General features: G+C 36.3%; 1 protein-coding gene across 3 annotated transcripts in view; it reads left to right on the top strand.

Moving 5' to 3' along the window:
* HTR1F (5-hydroxytryptamine receptor 1F) overlaps positions 1-16,499 on the top strand; it is a 187,239-nt gene that overhangs the window by 18,523 nt on the left and 152,217 nt on the right. For all 3 annotated transcript variants that reach the window (XM_032150388.2, XM_032150390.2, XM_032150389.2), the window contains exon 2: positions 11,145-11,261. The gene's annotated coding sequence lies outside the window, so the exon portion shown is untranslated. The remainder of the gene's footprint in view (positions 1-11,144; positions 11,262-16,499) is intronic.

Below are 16,499 nucleotides of genomic sequence, written 5' to 3'. Positions count from 1 at the left end.
TTTGAAACATAAAGGATATAACAATGATTTCTCAAACGTCAATAGATGAAACAGCCCTGAAATGTATATAATAGCAAAAGAAAAATATTAATGTTAAAATTTTTTAAAGATGTTTTTAAAGATTCCAAATGAAAGTGTTTTGACTAGTGGTGTTCTGGTAAATGTTTAAAAAATCAGCTAGGGGAGAAAGAGGAAAAGCCCTGATTCGTGAAGTTTGCCAATTTCCATAGTGTAAATATTCCCAACATGATCAATTTCAAGCTATCTTCATGAAGTCACTGAACACAGAGTCAGGAAGAAATGTGCCCAGTGATTCTCATGAGCCAGTGAAAGTCAGCTCCAAATGATATGGTTTGGCTCTCTTGCCCTACTCAAATCTCATCTTGAATTGTAATGCCCATGTGTGGAGACAGGGAGGTGTTTGGATCATGGGGGTAGTTTCCCCCATGTTGTTCTCATGATAGTGAGTGAGTTCTGATGAGATCTGATGGCTTTATAAGTATTTGATAGTTCATCTTTCATATGCACTCTCACCTGCCACCATGTAAGAAATGCTTGCTTCCCCTTCTGCCATGATTGTACGTTTCCTGAGGCCTCCCTAGTCATGCAGAACTGTGAGTCAATTAAATCTATAAATTACCTAGTCTTGGGCAGTCCGTTATAGCAATGTGAAAATGGACTAATACAGTTAATTAGTACAAAGAGTGGGGTACTGCTATAAAGATACAGAAAACAGGGAAGCAACTTTGGAAGTGGGTAATGGGCAGAGGTTGGTAGAGTTTGGAGGGCTCAGAAGACAGGAAGATGAGGGAAAAATTCGATCTTCCTAGGATTATTTAATGATTTTGACCAACATGCTGATAGTGATATGGACAATGAAGTCCAGGCTGAGGTGGTTTGAGATGGAGATGAGGAACTTCTTGGGAAGTGGGGCAAAGGTCACACTTGCTATGCTTTAGCAAAGAGACTGGTGGAATTTTGCCCCTGCCCTAGGGATCTGTGGAACTTTGAACTTGAGAGAGAGGATCTGAAATAGGAACTTACGTTTAAAAGGGAAGCAGAGCATAAACATTTGGAAAATTTGCAGCCTGGTGATGCAATAGAAAAGAAAAACCCATTTTTTGAGAATAAATTCAACCTGCTGCAGAAATTTGCATAAGTAATGAGGAGCTGAATGTTAATCACCAAGACAATGGGGAAAATATCTCCACGTCAGAGATCTTGGTGGCAGCCCCTACAATCACAGGTCTAGAGACCTAGGAGGGAAAAATGGTTTATTGGGCCTCGCCCAGGGCCACTCTGCTCTTTGCAGACTCAGGACTGTGTCCTGTGTCCCAGCTGCTCCAGCTCCAGCTGTGGCTAAAAGGTACCAAAGTACAGCTTAGGCAGTTGCTTCAGAGGGTGCAAGCCCCGAGCCTTGGTGGATTCTACATGGTGTTGGGCCTGCGTGTGCAGAGTCAAGAATTGAGGTTTGGGAACCTCCACCTATATTTCAGAGGATTTATAGCAATGCCTGGTTGTCCAGGCAAAAGTCTGCTGCAGGGTAGGGCCCTCATGGAGAATCTTTGCTAGGGCAATGTGGAAGGGAAATGTGGGGTCAGAGCCCCCACACAGAGTCCCCATTGATCACTGCCTAGTGAAGTTGTGAGAAGAGGGTCACCATCCTGCAGACCCCAAAATGGTAGATCCACTAACAACTTGCACTGTGTGCCTGGAAAAGCCACAGGCATTCAATATCAGCCTGTGAAGGAGCTGCCTAAGGCTGTGGAAGCCCATCCCTTGCATCAGCGTGCCCTGTATTTGAGACATGGAGTCAAAAGACGTTATTTTGGAGCTTTAAGATTTAATGACTGGCCTACTGGATTTCGGACTTGTACGGGGCCTGTAGGCCCTCTGTTTTGGCCAATTTCTACCATTTGGAATGGGAGCATTTATCCAGTGCCTGTATCCCCATTATATCTTGAAAGTAACTAACTTGCTTTTGATTTTACAAGTTCATAGGTGGAAGGGACTTGCTTGTCTCAGATGAGACTTTGGACTGTGGACTTTTGAGTTAATGCTGAAATGAGTTAAGACTTTGGGGGACTGTTGGGAAGGCATGATTGGTTTTGAAATGTGAAAAGACATGAGATTTGGGAAGGGCCAGGGGCAGAATGATACTGTTTGGCTCTGTGTCCCCACTCAAATCTCATCTCAAATTGGAATCTCCACGTGTCAAGAGGGACCAGTGATACTCACATGTCGAGAGAGGGAGGTGATTGGATTATGGCGGTGGTTCCCCTATGCTGTTCACATGATAGTGTGTTCTCATCAGATTTGATGGTTTTATATGTGTTTGACAGATCCTCCTTCATATGCTCTCTCCCCTGTCACCATATAGGATATACCTGCTTCCCCTTCTGCCATGATTTTAAGTTTCCTGAGGCCTCCCCGGCCACATGGAACTATGAATCAATTAAACCTCTTTTTTTTTCTTTTTAACAAATTACCCAGTCTTGTGCAGATTTTTACAGCAATGCTAAACAGACTAACACACCAGAAAGCTACTGGGATAATCTTTATAGCATTTTTAAAAGTGGTTACTAGGCTATATAAGGCTATATAAGACCTAATTGGTAAAGGTAAAGGGTGTCTTGTGCCTGGTGGTACGCACTTTCACATTTAAAGTAACGAATGAGGCAATGTGGTAAAATTGAAAATGACTGAGACCATAAAATCAAAAACTCACAGATTTGAATCCCAGCATCCTAACCTAGTGTATGATTTTAACAAAATTACCTACTTTATCTGCCTTAATTTATTTCATTTATTTATTTTTAATGGACAAAAATTGTATATATTTATGGTGTGCAACATGAAATATGTATACATTATGAAATGGCTACATCAAGCTAATTAACATATGTATTACATCATATAATATTCATTTGTGTTAAGAACTCTTAAAATCTCTCTTAGCAATTTTCAAGTATAGAATACATTGTTATTAACTATTGTCACCATGTTATACAATAGAGCTCTTGAACTTATTCCTCTTATCCAACTCATATTTTTGTAATCTATGACCAACTATCATTCTCCAGCCCCTGGTAACCAACATTCTACTCTTCCTTTGAGTTCAATCTTTTTAGATTCCAAATATTAAGGCTTCAATTATCCATCTGTAAAATTCTGCAAAATTGGAACTATTCAGTAAACATCTTAAAATGATTAAAAGACACAATAAAGACAATAAACATGAATGTATCTGGTATATAAATAGATAAGGAATTATTATGTTTCTTCCAGCTTCTATACTACTTGTTTCCTTCTAGGTGTCCTTACTCAATAGAAAATACTAAATTGAAGCCAGAATATGAATTATAATTAGTAAGGGAATGATATGGCTCTAGTTGTTAATATACCTACATAGCTACTTGAAAATTACTCTTATATAGGAGGGAGAGTTCATGAGAAATGCAGGCACCAAAGGAGGAAGTCAATACCAACATTCATTTTCCTTTCCATCTTTGACAAAATTTAAAAAGCTACAAGCAATGACACATGGACAATCTTCATAACCCGATTTTGTCACTGATTATTTTGTAGCCTCTATGGTTCAGGAAAAGGAAGTCAAGGAATGTGGGAGGGGTATTGAGTGGACCAACCTATGGTATTTACTACAAAAATACAATTCTGTAAAAGGCAGGAATGATGTGTCATGGGAATTCATGAAAGAAAATAACTTTGGGCTGTAATAAACAGGGGCAATTTAAAAACCTGACATTAAAAATAGTGTCTGCAGTGTTTTAATGGATGAAGATGGTCAGATTTAGAACATTGTGGGTGAATCAAATATATATATATATACGAACTGATACAGAAGTAGAAAAGATTAATGTTTAATTAAAAGATAAGTAGTTTAATATATTCCAAATGCAAAGCAAGCTTATGGTAGTATCAGGAAGTGTACTAACTTGGTACTAGGTTACCAAATGAGCCTATGGATTTGTCTTTTATTTCCTATGTAATTACCATATTTGAAGATGCACACACTGTATTAACAGCTTTCTGTTTTTATTTAATTCCCAAATGATACTAAAAAGAAATCATCATGCCATTTTTATAGAAGAGGGAACTGATGACCAGTTTACATTGATGATCTAAGGTTATACAGTTTATCACTCAAGAAACATTGAAAGTTTTTGACAAGGGAAGTAACATGATGGAAAGTGTAAGTTCCTGCAGTTTTTTGACATTAGCAAATTAAAATTCCTGCCTTACTTTGCACTGAAGGCAAATTTAGAAGCTATTGATTACTATAGATGCCAATGACTTATTCTTCATATAGCATATGGTAATGTCTTAGTAGCATTCCTTCTAAAAACAAAAGTGACACCCAGCTCCCAGCATTTCACTCATCTCCCTCTTTGCAGCATATCAGTGAAGGGGCTTGTGCCTTTTCTGGTATATAAAACAAAAGTTATCTAGGCAATTATTAAATGCAAGTTTTCATTGAGGAATAAATTAATCCATCTATTCTCATGAAATGCAGTAGTTTAGATTCATTTTTCAGTTTCATTTGCAGAGAAGTGAACCTTGAGCAAATTTGAAACATGACAGGAAAATGTGATTAAGGAAAGAACTAAGTTTCCAAACACAATTCTATGCAAGAAGAGGGGCTTAATTGAGTGGCTAACATTCTCTTCGGAGTGTTCTTACTGAAATCTTCAGTAACCTCCAAATTGATAAATCCACAAAACAATCTTCAGCCCTCATCCTGTCTTATCACTTGGCAGCATTTGACCATGAGTTACAGAAACTATTTCTTGAAATATTTTTAATTAGTTTCTATAGCAATGCTCTCCTGACTTTTTTTACATTTTAAGCATTCTTTCTGTGTTTTATAGAATTTGTTAGTTTGTTTGTTTTTTGTTTTGGTAGTACTTGGAGGTCAACAGGAAGTGGCAAAAAGCAAATGGGTAAAAGAGTAAAAAATCAAATATTCTTAACCTGATGTAAACATTCTTTACAATCTGGCCCCATGTGCAGTTTTCAACTTTACCTCTAGACCAGATTAATTTACCATTCTGATTTTCTCAACTCAGAAGCACTTAACAATCACATCCTCATTAAAATCTACCTAGAATGTCTGCAGAAATTGCTATTTAATTTAGTGGGATTTTACAGCTCTTATTTGTATAAATTTGCAATTGAACTTACTATATGTATGTATAGTTTATGTCTAAAAAATATCTCCCCCATCTTCAGTCTGAATGAGTGAAGAACATGCCTTTAATCCTTCTGTACATAGTGACTAGTGACTAAAATAAGGTTAACATAATCGGCAAATGCATGTTTAACTAGCTTATGAAAGTTCAATGAACTAATACTACCTGATTTTCTTATTAGTAATACCATCTTGGTCAAGTCTCTAAACTTTTTTGTGTTTTTGTTTACTTACCTGAAAAATGGATATAATAATTATTGCCCCCCCCTTTAAAATCTCAGAATATTTTGGTATCAAAATAAGAATGCTGGTTACAAAGGTATTTATAAATGTAAGGTATTATGTATAGAAAAATAGACCAATCTGAATGTTATGAGCTTATAGTTTTACTAAAGTTTCAGATAGCCACACATGCACGTGTGAGTGCACACACAAGATATCCCACAAATAAAATGAAATGTTACTGGATTTCCTATCTTTATTAATTCTTGTACTTATCAATATGTGGAAAAAGTATCAACTTTGCTGATTTGGTAGCCCCATACTTGAATGCTATCATGGGGGAGACAGATACTCCATTTGACAATGCATTTTAAACCATCTTAGTCGACATCATTATTGTTTTCTTAGATTTTAAATTCTTGAAAGATAATAAGTATATCTCTATATAGTGTGCAATATATCATTATACAAAAACAGTCAATACCAAGCATCTTTGATAGTGATAATAACTTTCTGAATGGTAATAAACATGATCAGAAGCAATACAAAGTTGATATTCAATTAGAAAGTCAGGCAACAGTTCTTACCATCCCCATTGCAAAATTCCTACACAGAATGGTATGCATTTTAGCTAGCAAAACATTATTTACCGGTCCGTGAAACTGTACCAGTCGGGAATACTACACTTGTTGCATTACTGAGTGCTCTGGCATTTTGTCGTTGTTTTGAACATGAACTAACCAACACTTTTGGCAATACTGCAAACTTAAATTTACAAATGAGATGCATAGCTGAAATGTGACTTTATTGCTGTTGTGAGCAATCTTTTAGATGCCTTTACTCCAAGTGACATAAAGGAAGTTTAAATTTAAGAAGTTAAAGTAGACAAATGGTAAGACTACTGAGATGATGTAACTGTATGGCAAAGTTTTCATCATTTATTGGTTTGCCGATGCCACCTCAGTACTATTGCTCATGTTATTGACGAAGTTATGCTACATCAAGCACAGCTCTATCAAATTCAGGAGAGTTAGTAGAAAAATATTTTTCATCAAAGATGGAATTGACAAGTACAAATTCTGTGGAAACTGATAACCTTCAGAAATGGCACTCTACAATTTTAAGATTTAATAAAAACAAGAGTTATTGTAATTTATCCTTGGTTGTTTTAATGAATTATATAAACAGTTTAACTTTGGGGATTCTGCACATACTATTTGCATCTTGTTGAAGAAGCTCTCAGCAAAGAGACTTTGGCTAAGATGTAAAGCAGCCCTCAGAATGAATCATACAACCTGCAAAGAGCTGTACTGAATACATCCACATATATGACAAAAGCTTCAAGTTTTTTCTAGCATTTACATTATTGATACAAATCAACATAGAGACCAGAGAGTTTTAAAAATCATAGATGCACAAGGGAATGGGCATAAAGGAAGGGTGACAGTGGAGCAGCTTCAGGCCCGCTGTTTGGCACAGCAGGGCTGCATATTTCCTATGTCAATTGAAAAACCTAAAGCACACCTCTATTTAAGCCATCCTGCCAAGTACTGTACCAAGAAAGCTACTTGCAAAGTGAGGCATCTCCAGCAGCAGAAAAATCTGGGGAGCAGTAGGAATGGTGGAAGATGATGGCTCAAACCTAAATGTCATCCTAGGTGTGCACTTGATCCACAAGAGACCTGCAGTCCTGCCACGCCAAACAGTGGGTGGATACGCTCCTCCACTGCCCCTCTCTTCTCAGACCCCTGTCCTCTATTTCCTTAGCCTTGCTTCTCTCAAATTATGCTTTCCCCTGTTTACTCATCCACAGGTATATCTTATCAAGTCTACAGGCCAAACCCTTGTCCAATGGGAAAGAAGCGTAGAGCACAAACTTTATGAAGGCACTCACTCAGGGTTGGGCAAGTGCTTCTTTAACTTTGCAGCCTAGACCCCTCATTTGCCTCACGCTAGTCCCAGGTGTTGGAGGTAGAGTATGGTATAGCTGGGTAACTTAGAACCTACTCCTTAAGCTCTGCAGGAATCTGACCATCCTCAACAACTAGCACCTTATTGCTGGTTTAATAAATATATATTGCATACTCGTTCCCCTCTGTTTTCAGCTTTGGCCTAATATTCCAAGAAATAGAAAAAAATACCCTGCAATATCCTATTACATACAGAACAACAGAGGGAGCTTACTCCCAGTTTTTCACTGTGAAACACAGTTCAGTGACTTATCTCATGTGCACACTGTTTTACTTCATTTAAATTATCTCTGCATGTTTAGTATCAGCAATAAGATTACTGGTCAAATTATCAGTAATTTGGGGGGATGCATTGGATACTGCCAAGGTTCTATTTAAAATAATTTTACCAATTGTCACTACGAGTTTTCATGGTTGTTTTCATTTCCCCGCAACCAGACACACATACAGGTATTTGTGTTTTTCGTATACAAATCCCATTGTTACACAATAAGATTTTTTTTCTTTTTTGCTTAACTTTGGAATATTTTACATATTTATGCTGGTTGTTTTATCTTTTGACTTACTTTTTTTTAGAGGGCAGTTTTATTTTTCATCTAGTTTGCGTGTTTCAATCTTCTGGGATCCTGGAAGAATACTAGTCAATTATCTCATGTTAACTAAATTCTGTTTTATTTTCTCTCTTGCCTTTTCTTAAAAAAGTCTTTGGATATCATCATTATGCTATGCCTTTTTTAAAAATAATTTTTCTGCTTATTTTCCACATTCATACATATGCTGAAATTCAGCAAGTTGTATAAAGAATTGAAATTGGAATATGTGAATTATTTATTAATGAACAAACTTTATAACTGACCAGTATCTCCATCATGCCAATATATAAGGTTATAAAGTTTTAAAATGCATATAAGATAAAAGAATATTAACTAATAGGAGCAAAAATATTTTTATATATTATAAATTTCCCAAAGTGAGACTCAATATTAATTAGTTTTTCTACCAAAAATTTATGATTACTGTTGACAAACTACAAACTATTTAAGTACAATGAGAAAAAAGTTAAATAGCAAATGTGAACAATTTAACTCTTAAAATTATTGGGCCTTGATTTGCATTTCTCTGATGGCCAGTGATGATGAGCATTTTTTCATGTGTTTTTTGGCTGCATAAATGTCTTTTGAGAAGTGTCTGTTCATGTCCTTCACCCACTTTTTGATGGGATTGTTTTTTTTTTCTTGTAAATTTAAACCACAATGAGATATCATCTCACACCAGTTAGAATGGTGATCATTAAAAAGTCAGGAAACAACAGGTGCTGGAGAGGATGTGGAGAAATAGGAACACTTTTACACTGTTAGTGGGACTGTAAACTAGTTCAATCATTGTGGAAGTCAGTGTGGCAATTCCTCAGGGATCTAGAACTAGAAATACCATTTGACCCAGCCATCCCATTACTGGGTATATACCCAAAGGACTATAAATCATGCTACTATAAAGACACATGCACACGTATGTTTATTGCGGCACTATTCACAATAGCAAAGACTTGGAACCAACCCAAATGTCCAACAACGATAGACTGGATTAAGAAAATGTGGCACATATACACCATGGAATACTATGCAGCCATGAAAAAGGATGAGTTCATGTCCTTTGTAGGGACATGGATGAAACTGGAAATCATCATTCTCAGTAAACTATGGCAAGGACAAAAAACCAAACACTGCATGTTCTCACTCATAGGTGGGAATTGAACAATGAGAACCCATGGACACAGTTAGGGGAACATCACATTCCGGAGACTGTTGTGGGCTGGGGGGAGGGGGGAGGGATAGCATTAGAAGATATACCTAATGCTAAATGACGAGTTAATAGGTGCAGCACACCAACATGGCACATGGATACATATGTAACAAACCTGCACATTGTGCACATGTACCCTAAAACTTAAAGTATAGTAATAATAAAATTAAAAAAAAATTATTGGGCCTGTTTTCAAGGTTATTACAATGCTATATATAAGTTTAATTCTTAATTTTAATATCCTGCTTTTCATATTTCTGTGTAGATATGTGAATTTCTTTTGGAGGAATAGAAACACTTTAACCCAAATTCAAAAGATAATAATAATGAACAAGTCTAAATCCTAAAACATGCTGAGCAAAGATAAAACAACAGATACGAGTAAAGATTCCAATAACTTGGTTTCCCTGAATCATGACCCATTTTAACATGATTTATGCCCAATATGACATCAAGATGTCAAGAAATATGAAACAGGATAGTTACATACCATCAAAGATGTAATTAGTCGTTTGGACATATGCTAAAAAGTTTTAGAATAATTATTCAATAGCACTTCATAAAATATCTTCACATTCTTTAAATTTAAAAGGTAAATTGTAATAAATTTGAGAGTTGATATGCTCTCAAATACTTGAGAGTATATATTAAAATCAATTTAATAAATTTATTATAATTAGCATTACCAGTTTTCTTTCTTAATGGGGAAGGAATGAACATAAAATGAAGTGGCTAAGATTTACAGATTCATGTAACAATGGCATTTATAACCTTACTTATGTTTTGTAAAGTTCTGCATGACTATTAACTCAGATAAATCAAATTAAAATTTATCTTGAGTGGTACTAAATATGACTAAATCAAAAGTCAGTAAGTATTCTTGAATATGTCAAATCAACTATCTTTCAACTGAAAGTAATAATTGATTTTCTAACTGATTTAGACAACAAATAATAGAATTGCCAATGAATAAACCAACCCTTTGGCAGTATTTGATATTTCATACCAGTTGTGTTTTATTCAAGATTTTACTTCTACCTAAAAATACTAAATAATGAATGATGTATATTTTTGGTCCACAGAGATTGTTTAAATTAAACACGTTGTTTAGATTCTAAGATCCATATGTTTTTCTGCACTGTTTTTTAATTGAAAGCCCCTGTAAAGAATTTCAGAAACCCATAAGTTACACTTTTGTATGAATCTTTTATTTTCCAAAGTACTTCCAAGTACCTTATCTGCATTGATACTCATATCTACTCTATGAAATAGAAAGGGCCAGCATCATCGGTTTACTTTTGTTTTTGTCTTCTCATGAGAAACTGAGCCTATCTTATATATGCAGTCTTCATCTTATGATACCCTACTCTTAATCCCACAAAGCATAGAAAGTAGCATGCCATTAGCTTATTTTATATTAAAATGTTCGTGATGTTGATATTGTGATGTCTCTTACCTTCTAGATATATTTCCATTATCCCTCAAATCCCAAAATATTAGTGATTGACTTTTTAGTTATTTGATAACACTGTTCCTGCTCCCCTGTGTCGGGGATGATAGTGTCATAAGGGGCTTGTCAGCAAAACCACTGTCCCAAATGTCATAGTTAAGTTTAATTCCAATTACCTAATTTATTCTCAAATCAAATATCTAGTAGATAGTAATAAACGTTAATTACAAAAGGAACAAGCCAAATATTCTCATTTAGTATGCATTTTATAATGCAGCTATTACAGCTGATCTTCATCTCCCCCCAAAAAAGACTTTTTTTCTTTTCTTGACTTCTAAACTGGATATTTTATTTCAAAAGTGGTTAGTGGTCAGAGAGGGGAAAAGAAAGGTAACAATTGTTTGAGCAGATCAGCCAGCGTATATTGTGGCTGGGAAAATTTCAGGAGAAGAGAAAAGAAATGATTTGTTTTATTCTTTTCTTTTTTAAGGAGGAGTTTGGGGGAGAATGAATTGGACTATGAGCCTTTCATGAACTTCTCAAAAGAACAGGAACATGAGGAGGCGAAATGGTGATGAAAACCCACAATTCAATCTACCACAATATGGTAAGCATTCCCAGCTTTAAACCATGAAGAAAAATAAATTGACAATTAGTGAAAAAAAATGTGGTAAATCAAAGAACGTAATGCAAAATGGACACTGGAGGGATGAAAGTCCGTATGACTCCTGCTTCCAGGAAAGGCCAGAGCCACTGATCATTGGTTCACTAATGGCCAATAGTGTTTCAAGGTGAAAGGAAGGATAGGTCCAGGAGCCTATGGGAAGAAAATAGGGTGGAGACTTGGAGATGGTGTTAAAAGAACATTTGGGTGAGTGAACATAAATCAAAGAAAAAATGAATTAAGAAAAATGCTTATAGAAAATGAGAGGTAGACATAAAATACTAAATCAGATAAAAACCTGCAGATTTTATATTTAACCATCTTCTCAATTATAATAATCATTTTGAAAATTTAATGTTTTCTTTTATATAATTTGGCAGGGTGATAACTATCCTCAGTAGGATAACAGACTAGTTTTAACTCTTACATCTCCATGTTTCAGAGTTTATTTGAGGCAAAGTATGATTTTTAAGAACAGCTACTGCTTATTTTGCTCAGATTGCTTACTGCCCAATTTGAGGGGACCATTCATGGCTTATCCGTGTGATACACAACCTGCACAAGCCATACGTGTTGCCTCCAATTATATGTGTACGTAAGAAATGAAACAACATAATAAATGTTACTCTTGGGAACAGCAATGGATTAGGAGCCCTAATATCTTTATTCAGGTCACAGATCTGCTAGCTCCTAGCTGGATAATATTATTCATATCAATTAGCCTCTCTGAATCCAGAGTGCTTGTTAGGAAAATGGTGACAATAATATTTACCTTCCCAATCTTATACAGTTGTCTGGGTTAGTCAAAGAATGTGTTGTAAAATTTTAAGGTTTATATAAATGCACATTATTATTTAGAAGATTAATGCAACCATAGGATAGTCACTTGTCTTTTATATGGATTTTAATATATATATTTTATATTATACTTTTAAGTTTTAGGGTACATGTGCACAACGTGCAGGTTAGTTACGTATGTATACATGTGCCATGTTGGTGTGCTGCACCCGTTAACTCGTCATTTAACATTAGGTATATCTCCTAATTATCTCCTAATGCTATCCCTCCCCCATCCCCCCACCCCACAACAGGCCCCGGTGTGTGATGTTCCCCTTCCTGTGTCCATGTGTTCTCATTGTTCAATTCCCACCTATGAGTGAGAACATGCGGTGTTTGGTTTTTTGTCCTTGTGATAGTTTTCTGAGAATGATGGTTTCCAGCTTCATCCATGTCCCTACAAAGGACATGAACTCATCCTTTTTTATGGCTGCATAGTATTCCATGGTGAATATGTGCCATATTTTCTTAATCCAGTCTATCATTGATGGACATTTAGGTTGGTTCCAAGTCTTTGCTATTGTGAATAGTACCACAATAAACATACGTGTGCATGTGTCTTTATAGGATTTTAATATTTTTAAGAGACAGCATGACATATATCATGTAAGCTACTGTCACAAAGCTAAAAGTATATATTTAATAAATGATTTTTTAATTAAATGGATGGCAGTAACGTACTGTCTATTGCAAATGTTGTAACAGTTTATATTAATTTATAATCCTATAAATTAGATTTTGAAAATCTCAATGGTACCCATTCTCCTTAGTATTCTTTTTTAAAAGTTTTTATTTTCCAAGTACACTGATTCTCAGTTATGATGGAGAATATCAACAGTTACTGATTCAAGATGCTCTTGCCCCGGCAAAGTCTACTTTGTAGTTCATCTTCCTTTTCAAGACCTCTAGATGTTGGGACACTTTAGGAATACATCTTCAGCTCTCTTCCCTTCTTTATCCATATCTCCACTCGGGTTTTCTCAGCTGGTCCCATATTTTTTTTTTTTTTTTGAGACATGGTCTCATGCTTTCACCCAGGCTGGGCTGCAGTGGCACAGTCACAGCTCATTGCAGCATCCACCTCCCAGGATCAAGTGATCCTCCCACCTCAGCCTCCCTGGTAGCTGGGACTACAGGCATCAGTGCTGGGATTACAGGCTTAAAAAAAAAACAAAAACAGGCCAGGCACGGTGGTTCACGCCTGTAACTTCAGCAGTTTTGGGAGGCTGATGTGGGCAGATCAGGAGGTCAAGATGGAGACCATCCTGGCTAACATGGTGAAACGCTGTCTCTACTAAAAATACAAAAATTAGCTGGTCATGGTGGTGCGCCTGTAGTCCCAGCTACTCGGGAGGCTGAGGCAGGAGAATCGCTTGAACCCAGGAGGCAGAGTTTGCAATGAGCCAAGATCGTGCCACTGCACTCCAGCCCGGCAACAGGGTGAGACTCCGTCTCAAAAAAAAAAAAAAAAAAAAAAAAGCTAACATATGCAGAGGTCTCCTAGATCTTTATCCCAGCCCTGAATCCCCTATGATTTCTTACTTAGATATCAAAGAGCTATAAATCTCTCCTTGTATGTCTACTCAATGATTCAAAATAGATATGTACTAAATTAACTTTTTGATGTTCCATCTAAACTTGTTCCTCCACAAATCTTTCCTACTATAGTCCTACTATACCCTTGGTTGCTTAGACCAAAAATGTGGGGGTCTTTCCTTTGTCCAACCCATCAGCAAGCCCTATGCGTGCTACTCCAATACATAACCCTAATGATGCCCTTTAAAATGCGACATGATTGGATCCCTAGCCAGTATTTCAAGCTTGTTTATGTAAAACAGGCCTTTTTACTTATCACTCTTCATAGCGCATTATCCCTCCTAGAAATTCTATTTCTCTGTTAATTTATGTTTCTCTATTAGGAAAATATTTTTTTCAGTTTTATTCTCAAGTCAATATAGTGGACTGGAATAGTGCCTAGCACAATTATTGTAAGCACTCAATAAACCTTGTGAATGAAAGAATGAATTGATACCTATAATATGAATCCCTGAATGAAACAGACCTAGAATTGATGGGAATGAGATTGACAGCTGCACATGACCATCAGTGTCCTGGACTGGGACATGTGTATAGGTGTGCTTTCATAAGCACATTATTTCTTCACGAAATACATTCTTGGAATTACTTTTGACTTCAAAGAGTCAAAAATTACCAAATTAATTCAAATAAATAATAAAACTCTGTTTTCAACTCAAGATAATTCTATAAGTATGAAAGCTCCCAAGACAAGGCAAAGAAAATGTTTTTGTTTCTATTTTGAATTTTTCATTTTTCCAGCCACGCCTCTCTAGCTTCTGAATTTTTACACTGATGAACAGATTTTGTGTCTTTCTTCCCATAGCTAAAAATGATATTCAGACTTGATAATAGTGATTATAAGTATTATTATGCCAATTATTTCAAATTGTGCAATAGTCAAAGCACATAAAAAGTGTCATAGCAATAAATCTGTTTTCCTACTCTTTGTAATGTCTTATTTGCCCTAACAACTTTTCAGACAACAGCTATAATAAATGGACTCTCAAATGTGATTTGCATCTCTCCCATCACAAGAGTAGTGTCTATTTCAGAACTTACATTGTGTATGATATATTTAAATGATCCCGAATAATCGTCCTCAGAGCTGTCCTGACCTCACCGATAATAAGTTTTATAGCCCTTTATATTGTAGTTTGCCTGAGCCTGAAATATATTAATTACCAGAAATACATGAAATGTGTGGTTGTAAAATCCCTGACTTCTCTCTCCTAAGTCTAATAATCACTAAATTATGTATTGTTGCTTTCATGTCACATTTACCTGGTGCTTGTTTCCCCTTCTATATTCTGTATGTTGTTCGATGGTTCTTTCTCCAGTCTCTCATGCCAGAAGAGTCATTCCTTAATGCCTGGCTCTCCTTCATTTCAGATATTCAATTGGTCACTATATCTTCTCAATTCATCATACAAAATATTTTTGGGATTTATGCTCCTTTCATTAGTACCATGGCTTCCTTTAAAAATTGACCCGTTTTAATCTCACAGTCGCACTCGCCTGGCTTCTAATGCTGCCACCACTTTCCCATAAAACCAGAGAGGAATTAACTTAGAATCATGTCACAAAGCCTTCTCCCTGAAAGCAAAATGGTTGTCTTGCTGCTATATACCCAACGACAGAGGTACCACTTGAGACAGGAGATTCTACAGAAAGAGTGTAAGTTGTGATACCAGACAGACAGGCAGGGTTTTAGATCCCATTTTAGGGGCATACCACCACCTCTATCGGTGGTGTAATACTGGATAAGTTCACCTCTCTGGAACTTAGTTTAACTATGTTTTACTTTGAGATAATAATTCATATTTCACAGGATTGTTGTGAAGACTAAATAAGATCATGTGTATTAAAAAATATTCGCTGTAATGTATTGAATGCTCACTAGAGGGTAATTTCCTTCTTGCATTCTCCTACCACTTCTAGGCACCATCGATGGTACGAGAACCTATCTGCAGAAACTCTGCATGCTTTCCTAGTTCTCCTGTCCTGCTATCATTTGGGGACCAAGGATATCTTTATTTCTCAAACAGTATTAGAGAACCTGGATGAGACCATATTCTGTCTCAGGGAACCCGTTTGATCAATGCTTCTGCAAATCCTCTTTCTATAATAGCTGGAAACTGTTTCTCTTCATGCTGTTTTCTTGCTCATACCTCAGTGATTGATTTCCCCTAGGTTATAAGCAAAAATAAATATTCCACAGCTTTTTCTACTCTACCCTTGCATATTTTTATGAAATCAGCTCTGCAACTTGTTCTTTTTGCCTGCTTGGTTTTCTCATAAAGTCCATGTTTTTTTAATCCTCTGTACTTTCCATAGCCAGCCTCTCCGATTAGAATGCTTTTCCCTGCTTATACGTCCTGTAAATGCCCATTATTCTCAGATCGGGTTCTCCATAAAGCATTGCCAACCTTTGCTTTTTCTAAGAAAGTAGGTGTTTTCCAGCTTAGTGTTCCTATCCCTGCAGTGCACTTTGATAACATCTCTTTAAGCCTGTATCTTGCCATATTGGTACTATTTGTCTTACCTACTACCGTGTAAATTCCTTGAATGGAGAACAGTACCACAGCACCTAGAATGTGTTTGAAAGTCCACAGAGGATAATGGAAGGTGTTGCTATCATTATTATTATTATTATTTTGGAGACAGGGTCTCACTCTGTCACCCAGGCTGGAGTGCAGTGGTGTGCTCTTGGATCACCGCAACCTCTGCCTCCTGGTCTCAATAGATCCTCCCACCTCAGCCTCCCAA

Source organism: Hylobates moloch, unplaced genomic scaffold, assembly GCF_009828535.3.
Source record: "Hylobates moloch isolate HMO894 unplaced genomic scaffold, HMol_V3 SCAFFOLD_4, whole genome shotgun sequence".
Classification (NCBI taxonomy): Eukaryota; Metazoa; Chordata; class Mammalia; order Primates; family Hylobatidae; genus Hylobates; species Hylobates moloch.
Note: the sequence above shows the minus strand (reverse complement) of the source record. Positions and strands in the feature narration are given on the sequence as shown.